This window comes from Lissotriton vulgaris, chromosome 4_1 (genome assembly GCF_964263255.1).
Source record: "Lissotriton vulgaris chromosome 4_1, aLisVul1.2, whole genome shotgun sequence".
Classification (NCBI taxonomy): Eukaryota; Metazoa; Chordata; class Amphibia; order Caudata; family Salamandridae; genus Lissotriton; species Lissotriton vulgaris.
In genome coordinates this window covers 2,130,459,459-2,130,469,069 of record NC_141691.1, presented here as the reverse complement: position 1 = coordinate 2,130,469,069, position 9,611 = coordinate 2,130,459,459, and positions in this window count along the sequence as shown.

The following is a 9,611-nucleotide window of genomic DNA, read 5'->3' as shown; positions in this document are numbered from 1 at the left end:
TTACCACAGGACTGGTACTGGAGTAGTTGCGTCAATAGGGATAGTAGAAAAGACTTGATCTAAAATGTGGCCTTTATTGTGAGTGGGGGTGGATAGATAAGGGGTAAGCCCCAGAGGGATGGTTGTATCCATGATCTTAATATCATCAACCGCATCCACCTCGTCCATGTGAATATTTAAATCGCCCAGAAGCAGGCAATGTTTGGATCTCAAACACAAAGGTGAGATAACGGACTGGAGCTCCTCATGGAAAGAGCCCATAGGCCCAGGGGGCCTATAGACCAAAAGCCCAGTACAGGATTGATAAGGTGAAAGCGACAGAGAAAATCCCAATACCTCTGCCCCCTGAATGTCATCCGTGGGAATGATTGAGCAGGCAAACCGGTTGTCCACCACCATTGCGACTCCACAACCCCTGCCGTTGTCCCGATCCTTCCTATAGATGACGTAGTTGGAAGGGAGTGCAGTGGCAATATCAGGGCCTGAACAATCTCCCAACCACGTCTCAGTAAGGAAGAGACAGGTGGGTTTAATCTCGGATAGTAAATAAATAGGTCTAGTGCTTGCTTGCTAAGAGACCTAGTGGGCAAGTGAAGTAGATAGGCATGTTCTCGGGGATGGATATAGAGCCATTACCTGGTAACCATCCAGAGCCAGGGCAGCGCCTGTTGCCTTGAGGTCTACTGGGGAATACAGTACAACAGTTGATGGCAATACCCCTAAGTGTGGAGCGCTCTGCAGACGTGTATGTCAGCATCCTGCCCATAGATAAGTAACCCCGATCCTCCTCCCGCCTGCACCTGACCGCCTCCGGGACGCTGACGGGCGCAGACGGGCTTTCCTTAGGCGCTCCTTCGGCGCGTAGGAGGCGCATCCGCTGCTCGCGTCTGCTGCGCGGAGCAAAGGGCATGCAGATTTATAGCATCGCCTGCGAGAGGCAACACTAGTCCACCGACCAGCGAGCCTGTCTCCCCCAAGATGGCCACTGACGAAGTTAACTGCCTACTAGTCCCAGAGTGCCCTTCAGCTCCAAGTCGGCTGAATGGGTGAGGGACAATAGGAGCGGCGCGCTAGTCAAAAGGTAGAGGAGTAAGTATGGAAATTGCAGTAATGATAGCAGGTAAGAGCCTAAGCGTCACCCGGCTTTCTGCCTCAGACAACAGAGATAGAGCAGGAGAATACAACACAAGTTAAAACAACAGAAACAAAATGCGAAACAAAAGTGATGAAAAGATTAAAACCAGCTAGTAATCAACATGGATAGCACAAGCTCGCCCGCACCTGGATTTCCGCCACAGGATTTTTGGAAGCGAGAAAAGGTCTGACCAGGGTGACCAGTCGGCGCAGATTTATAGCGTCTCCTGCGAGATAATCAGAGTGGGGTTACCGATACTGAGGGTGTTTTTAAATGGGAACAATAACCATCAGAGCAAAGACCATCCGTCAGAGCTGACATGTGCTGTTAATTAGCTTTTTATTATTTATTTTTTAAGAGCGTATATTTGTTTCAGTCATATACGTTTAAACTTTTTGGAAGATATAACAACTGTTTTGGACAAAAAAGCAGTGAAACATTAAAAATTAGACACACATACCAACCTCAATCGTATCTCATTCATACTTTCCAGTCATACACACAATACAAACACGTGCATACAATTACTATACCCCCCTGCGTACGTATAAACAAAAGGGTAGAGTAATAGGTCTGCTTCAATTATATACAATTATATACAAACATTTTATACAGTTGATTCCTATATAGCAGTTTCAATCAGTATATTATACAGAGTCAAATGACAAAAATCAAACAATATACAACTATTATGAATCAATAATCTGGCAGGATCTTTATATTGCAAAAGAAACCAGGGAGCAGACACAATGCGTGAAAGGGCCTACGCGTTTCGAATCCCAAGAGTGGGTAGGGATTCTCCTCAGGGCAGGGTTTCTCACAATGGAAAGTATCCAAAAGATAAGTCACCTTTCTGGTGAGCGAACCAGTAGTGTCAGGTATTAATTGGGAAGGCAGGTACAGCCGGAGGGCCGGGGGGTTTTAGCGGTGATCGCGTCAAGGAGAAATGGTCGCGTCGTTTTTTGATCGTTGGTCCAACTCTGCGCACGCGCCAGAGAATAGTGCCAGTGTAGACGCCGGTGACTTTGTTTGGATTTACTCCGCCTCTTGATCGAGGCCTTCAATTGTTGTGAAACGATCAAAAAACGACGCGACCATTTCTCCTTGACGCGATCACCGCTAAAACCCCCCGGCCCTCCGGCTGTACCTGCCTTCCCAATTAATACCTGACACTACTGGTTCGCTCACCAGAAAGGTGACTTATCTTTTGGATACTTTCCATTGTGAGAAACCCTGCCCTGAGGAGAATCCCTACCCACTCTTGGGATTCGAAACGCGTAGGCCCTTTCACGCATTGTGTCTGCTCCCTGGTTTCTTTTGCAATATAAAGATCCTGCCAGATTATTGATTCATAATAGTTGTATATTGTTTGATTTTTGTCATTTGACTCTGTATAATATACTGATTGAAACTGCTATATAGGAATCAACTGTATAAAATGTTTGTATATAATTGTATATAATTGAAGCAGACCTATTACTCTACCCTTTTGTTTATACGTACGCAGGGGGGTATAGTAATTGTATGCACGTGTTTGTATTGTGTGTATGACTGGAAAGTATGAATGAGATACGATTGAGGTTGGTATGTGTGTCTAATTTTTAATGTTTCACTGCTTTTTTGTCCAAAACAGTTGTTATATCTTCCAAAAAGTTTAAACGTATATGACTGAAACAAATATACGCTCTTAAAAAATAAATAATAAAAAGCTAATTAACAGCACATGTCAGCTCTGACGGATGGTCTTTGCTCTGATGGTTATTGTTCCCATTTAAAAACACCCTCAGTATCGGTAACCCCACTCTGATTATTTCTAATTCTGGCTCAGCCATACTGATTACGAGCCGACCCCAGTTGTTCTTAGGTCTCCTGCGAGAGGCAGCAACACTAGTCCACCGACCAGCGAGCCTGCCTCCCCCCAAGATGGCCACTGAGGAAGTTAACTGCCTACTAGTCCCAGAGTACCCTTCAGCTCCAAGTCGGCTGAATGGGTGAGGGACAGTAGGAGCGGCATGCTAGTCAAAAGGTAGAGGAGTAAGTATGGAAATTGCAGTAATGATAGCAGGTAAGAGCCTAAGCGTCACCCGGCTTTCCACCTCAGGCAACAGAGATAGAGCAGGAGAATACAACACAAGGTAAAACAACAGAAACAAAATGCGAAACAAAAGTGATGAAAAGATTAAAACCAGCTAGTAATCAGCATGGATTGCACAAGCTCGCCCGCACCCGGCTTTCCGTCACAGGATTTTTGAGAGCGAGAAAAGGTCTATATTAATTTGTTTTTTTCACATTGCTATTTTTAGATTAATCTTGGGGAGATTTGTATAAACTATTTGTTAGCCTGAAGAAGGTGGAACACTATAACATACCACCCAAAGTGTTGCTTCCGTATCTAAGAAAAGCTTCTGTGTCTAAGAAAAATTTGAAAAACGGCTTCTGGCCTGAACAAAGGTGGCCCAGCTAGAAAATTTGTAACAACATCCTGTGTACAAAAAGAACACGTATTTGTATATTGTATGTGATGCAAGAGCACTTACATGGTATTACTTTTTAAGTGTTTTCCCATGGAATGGAATCGAATATATACTTATATAGCGCAAACTGTCACCCTACAGGTATCCTGGTGCTTCGTTCAAGAGGTCGACCAATCAACAACTAACTTCCGGCATTTAAAGAGAAGGAGAAGAATCAAGCCCTATGGAAGAGCCATGTTTTAATGTTCTTCCTAAACTCAGGTAAAGAGTCCATTTGTCTGATATTCTGAGGAAGCTTGTTCCAGTGGAGAGTGGCCGTCACACTAAATTACCTTCCTCCCATCCTGGATCGTTTAAACCTGGGAGTAACCAGCAGACTGGTGCCTGAAGAGCGGAGTTGTCTTTTGGGCTGGTACCAAGAGAATTTTTCTTGCAAGGGGATGGGGCCCATGTCATGTACCGCTCTGTGAACCAGGCATAGCGCCTTAAACTGGACCCTTTCCTTGATAGGCAGCCAGTGTAGTTCTCTCAAGGCTTGGGTAGATGAGGTGCTGCGCTGCCTATTCAGTGCTGTTTTTGCTGCTGCAGACTGGACTCTCTGCAACCCCTGAAAGATATATTGTGGGGCTCCCAAATATAGGGAGGTGCAGTAGTCCAGTCTGCTAAGCACCGTGCTTCTCACCACCAGTGGACGCAGTTCCTCTGGTAGTAGTGGAAGCAGCTGACGCAGCCCACGCAGCACCAAAAAACACACCCTGGCAGTCTGGTTGGCCTGTGATTCCATTTGGAGGTCGCCATCAATTAGTACCCCCAAGTTGCGTACTATACTAACTGGTATCAATGGTTCCTCCTCCAGAGTTAGTCTCAACTCGAAAGGGCTACGGTTGGACGACATAGCAGAGGAGCAGTATACTACCTAAGTTTTACTACTGTTAAACTATAAAGAGTTTTCTCTGAGCCAACTAGCCGTACTACGTATACATTGTTGGAAAGTGTCTATAGATACTGCGTGTTTGCCCTCCAAAGAGAAGGCCAACTGAGTATCGTCGGCGTAGGTTATTAAATCATCTCCAAAGGATTTGATGGTAGGAAACAGCGGCTGAAGGTATAAATTGAATAGTATGGGGCTGATTGCTGAGCCTTGTGGTACCCCATACACTAACAGGGTTTTATTGGAAGTGAACGGTACCATGGACACCCTCTGATGTCTCCCAGTTAGATAGGACCACAGCCACTGCTAGGCCTGCCCTTTCACCCCTATCCTTTCCAATCTCTTTACTAGGATAGGGTAGCTTACCATGTCGAATGCTGCCGACATATCGAGAAGCACTAGAACAGATGCATTCCCGTTGTCGGCCCGCATGTGCAGGGTGTCCGCATAGTGGTTAAGGCCATTTCGATCCCATGCCCTGGGCGAAAACCAAATTGGTCCCTGTCCAGGATTTGCCACCCTCCAGAAAATAGGAGAGTGCCTTACTTACTGCTTTCTCCATGATTTTAATTGGATAGGGCAGAAGAGAGATGCGTCTAAAACTAGCCGGGTTCGTTGGATCTAGCGATGGTTTCTTAATCGGGGCAATTACCACCGCCTGTTTCCACTTCTCTGGGACTATTCCAGTCTCCAGGGATTGGTTGCAAATTTGTCGCAGCCAGGGGAAAGATCCTTGTCCGAAGGTTTTCCAGATTTTGTGGTGCAAGGGGTCAATGGGGGATCCTGAAGACACGCTGTAGTCCAGATTAGTAAAGAAAATGTCAGTAAAAATTTGAAAATTATCCAGGGTCAATATTTGCCCCTGGTTCTTGGCCTCCATCTCCTGGGGGCTATTGTTTACATCATTATAGCCCGTGGGACGAAGAGTGCCGACAATCTTGACTATATTTTCGTCCAAATAGACGGCGATCTTGTCGCACAATCTTTGTGTGACCACCACATTATTACTAAGGCAAGTTGGTGAGGAAAGCTCCTTCACTATCTTAAATAGGGCTTTAGTCCCATTTGACGCCTGGATAATAGAGTTTATTTACAACAAGGGGTGGTGAGGGACAGAGTCTCTGAATTAAGCAGAAAGCTCTCACCCAGTCAAGAGATCAGGGCTAGATCCAACACCGTTTTTTAGCTCACTGCACCATCCCAGTTTCAGAACCTGGCTGTATGCAAATTAGTCTGTTCTGTCCCAGTGCATGATGGGAACAGGGCAAACCAAACTACAAAAGCCAATTCTTACACTGGGAAGGAAACAAGCTCCCGGGGACCACCACCCCCTTTTCTGAATGGATAATAGAGTTGGCATAGAAGTCTGCTTTAGCCTTAGTAATGAGTTCCTTATATTTCAGTTGTATTATTTTCAACTCATTTTTGTCTGATGGCAGATGCTTCTTTCTCCATTTACTCTCCGCCTGTTTACAGGACAGGCCTAGCTGTTTCAAACCTTCATTGTACAATGGCGCTGAAACTCTCTTCCTAATCTTTAATTTCTTTACAGGAACTGCCTGGTCCAAAATATTAGTTATATAGGTACAGTAGGTATCGTAGTTTTCCTCAACTTTATCAGTGGGATTAAAGTAGGTTGCACCCAGGGGAGCTTCAACATTCTTAATTTTCTCAAGTTTGGACCATTCTCTCCCTCTCCGGTAGGTAGCTGGACAGTTGGCTTTGTCTCCACAGCAGAATTGTGTCATCTTAAAGAGAATTAAAAAGTGATCGGTCCAGCTTTGAGGGGTTATATTGAGGACTTCAGCCTCATCTTGATTAGCATGAGGGTCAGGGTGTTGATTTGAGATTCAGATATTACATTTTTAAGCACTCCCTCATTTGTGATTTATTTTATAAAAAAATAATAAAAAGTGTTTTTTATGCTTTGCAATAAGATCTCTTAAGAGACAAGTTTTTAACAAAAAGATCTAAGTTTTAAAAAAAATACAGTGAACAATAAAGATTCATAATTTTTCTACAGTATGTTCTTGAGTTCTAATTGGTGCTGTTAGAATGAGTGTTGATTGGAAGTAGAATGTGTGTGAGGAGTGTATAAAAACAGAGCCCAAAGGGATCATTGTTTTTAGTGTTTACTTTTGGTGTCCTATCTCTTTGGCTTACTTGGACCCCTCTCTTTTATTTTCTGGTACTGGTGAAATAGTACATAAACTCTGCTAATTAGTCAGTGGGCAGGTAAATAGTGAATATTCCTTATTATCTGCGCGCCTGCTGGCAGACAGGGCTGAATCTCTGTTTAGCCAGCGGGAGGTTAAACAGGGAGGTTTTTCTGCTCTGTGCATGGTTGCCGCTGAACAGTGCAGAATCTCCATTAATTGGGTAGCAGCCAGGTAAATAGCAAGGTTTCTCTGCTATTTTCAAGGTCGCTGGCCAAAGAGCCAATCATTTCTGCTATTTTGCCATCGGGCAAGTAAATAGCAGAGAAAAATTACTATTTAGGCAGTGGCCAGCTGAATAGTTGCTACCTAAAGTTTGGTTTACAACATATCAACAGAACTCCCTGGGAAGCATGAAAGGCGTAATCTCCTACTACACCACCAATTGGCGTAAAGTCTCAGTCACATCCCGCATCACCCACCCATTCTGAGCAAGGCAACGCAGCGAACTGGGCTCCGTTGCTTTATTCCAGAATTATGGAGCCACTCAGGGCCCTGCAAAGTGGCCGTGCGTGGCTTTATAAATCTCACTTAAGGTTTGCGGCACGCATGCACCACATTGTGTGCTGCAAACTGGATGTTATGTTATGTTATGTTAAAAATAGTCTTATTGAGCGCTCGGCTACTCGGGCTGAGAGTCCCGGCGCTAAAAGAGACCTGCAGTGGCTGAACAGAGGGAGAGCACAAGATTACTGCACAAACAACCACGTCTTAAGCTCCTTCCTAAAGGAGAGAAGATTGTTCAGCTTTCCGAGAGATAGTGGAAATTTATTCCACAGTTGGGGCGCCAAGAGTCTATACGAGCGCCCTCCAATACGAGCTCGGTTGACTGCTGGGGCAACAGCCAGTGCCTGAGAGGCAGAGCGCAGAGATCGGGCAGGGCAATAGAAGCGCATCCTTTTCCTTAAGTAGGAGGCCCGATGCCGTGGAGAGATTTAAACGCTGTGATAAGTGTTTTAAAGTAGATGCGTTTACGCACTGGGAACCAGTGAAGAGAGTTCAGCAGGGCGGAGGAGTGAGACCTTCGGCTAAGGCCAAAAATGGCTCTTGCTGCAGAGTTTTGAACTGATTGCAGATGGGTGAGTAAATACTCCGGCAAACCCAGGTAGAGTATATTGGCATAGTCCAGTCGGGAGCCAATCTTAGCTTGAACAATAATCATCCTATGGGCAACCGAAAGAAAAGGAAGACATTTCTTGAGAGTTTTTAGAAGGCCATAGCAGTGGCCTACAACAGTGAGGATATGGGGTTTGAAGAAGAGACCATTATCAATTTTGACACCCAGATTTTTTGCCAGTGAAGTAGCCGATGATTGGGGGTTACATATACGAAGGCCACCATGATTTCCAATTGGCATTGGGAGGGCAGCCAAAAAAGATGACCTCTGATTTGTCGGAGTTGCATCTAAGGTGATTCAGTTGAAACCAAGAGAAAACAGCAGAGAGGCAGCTCATGATATTGTCGCCGGAAAAGTCCGAGTTATTATTGCAGGTAAATAGAAGCTCATAGAAGCGAGAGGATCATAAATATGACCCAGGAAGTCCAAGTATGAGGTGGGAGAGGAGGTTATATCTGGTATAAGCAAGAAACCGAAGGGAGTTAGAGGTGGTTTATGCTTGTGAAAAAAGGCATTGTATGCAGAGACTGCCCAACACAGCCAGAGATGGAAGAAGCCAGAAGGAGCCCAAAGCTATAGACGCATTATGTGAACCGACAACCAGGAAATCACATGGACTGTATAGGGGTGTAGGTAAAACCAAAGGAAAGACTGGCCTAGAGAGATTGAGACATTGCAGAGAGGTACAGGGAGGACCGAAGGCTGGTGTCACACAAGCACAGGGGCCACTGGGAGAGCTGGTCGCTGCACCCCATGTGCAATCCATGTAGCCCCCCATGGCAGCCTGGAGGGCTTTAGTCAGCTGAGAAGTGATGCTGCCCCCATCTGAGCTGCCTTGGGGTTCAGCTCGCCCACTGGGTACAGCCGACCATTGAAGGCATGGCATGCTACCCGGTCCCACCTAGGTCTTATGGAGGGCTCTAATAGACATTAATGGCCTCCTCAAAAGTCGAAGGGTTGTTTGTTAAAGCGAAATCCTCATAAAACTTGCAGCTGAACTTTTCATAATGACATCCTGTGTTTGGGAATGTCCCACCCCCCCCCCCTTGCCCTTCAGTGGCAGCCTTGGGTGTTCTGTCAGTGGCCCCTTTAATTCCCCTTGTGTGTCCTTCATTTCCTCAGATAAGGACACTCTTCAGTTGAACATGAAAGACGCCCGCGCATGCACTGCACAGCACTGAGCACGAGGGTTGGAAAATTGTGGTCAAATGTTTCTGGATAAGAGATATTTTCTCGTCCTAAATGAGTCATGATCAATTTTTGTTTATAAAGTTTTATATAGCGCGAACCCGATCCCGAGGGATATCAGAGCATTTTACAAAAGGATGAAAGGGAGAGTACTACTCCAGTAAAGATTGCCAAACAGTTGTAGTCACAAAAATCACATACAAATGATACACTGCGAGAAGAGAGGGAGAATACAGAGTTGTAGTCACAAAAATCACTTACAAATGATAGACCACGAGAAGAGAGGGAGAGTACAGAGTTGTAGTCACAAAAATCACTTACAAATGATACACCGCGAGAAGAGAGGGAGAATACAGAGTTGTAGTCTCAAAAATCACTTACAAATGATACACCGCGAGAAGAGAGGGAGAATACAGAGTTGTAGTCACAAAAATCACATACAAATGATACACCGCGAGAAGAGAGGGAGAATACAGAGTTGTAGTCACAAAAATCACTTACAAATGATACACCGCGAGAAGAGAGGGAGAATACAGAGTTGTAGTCACAA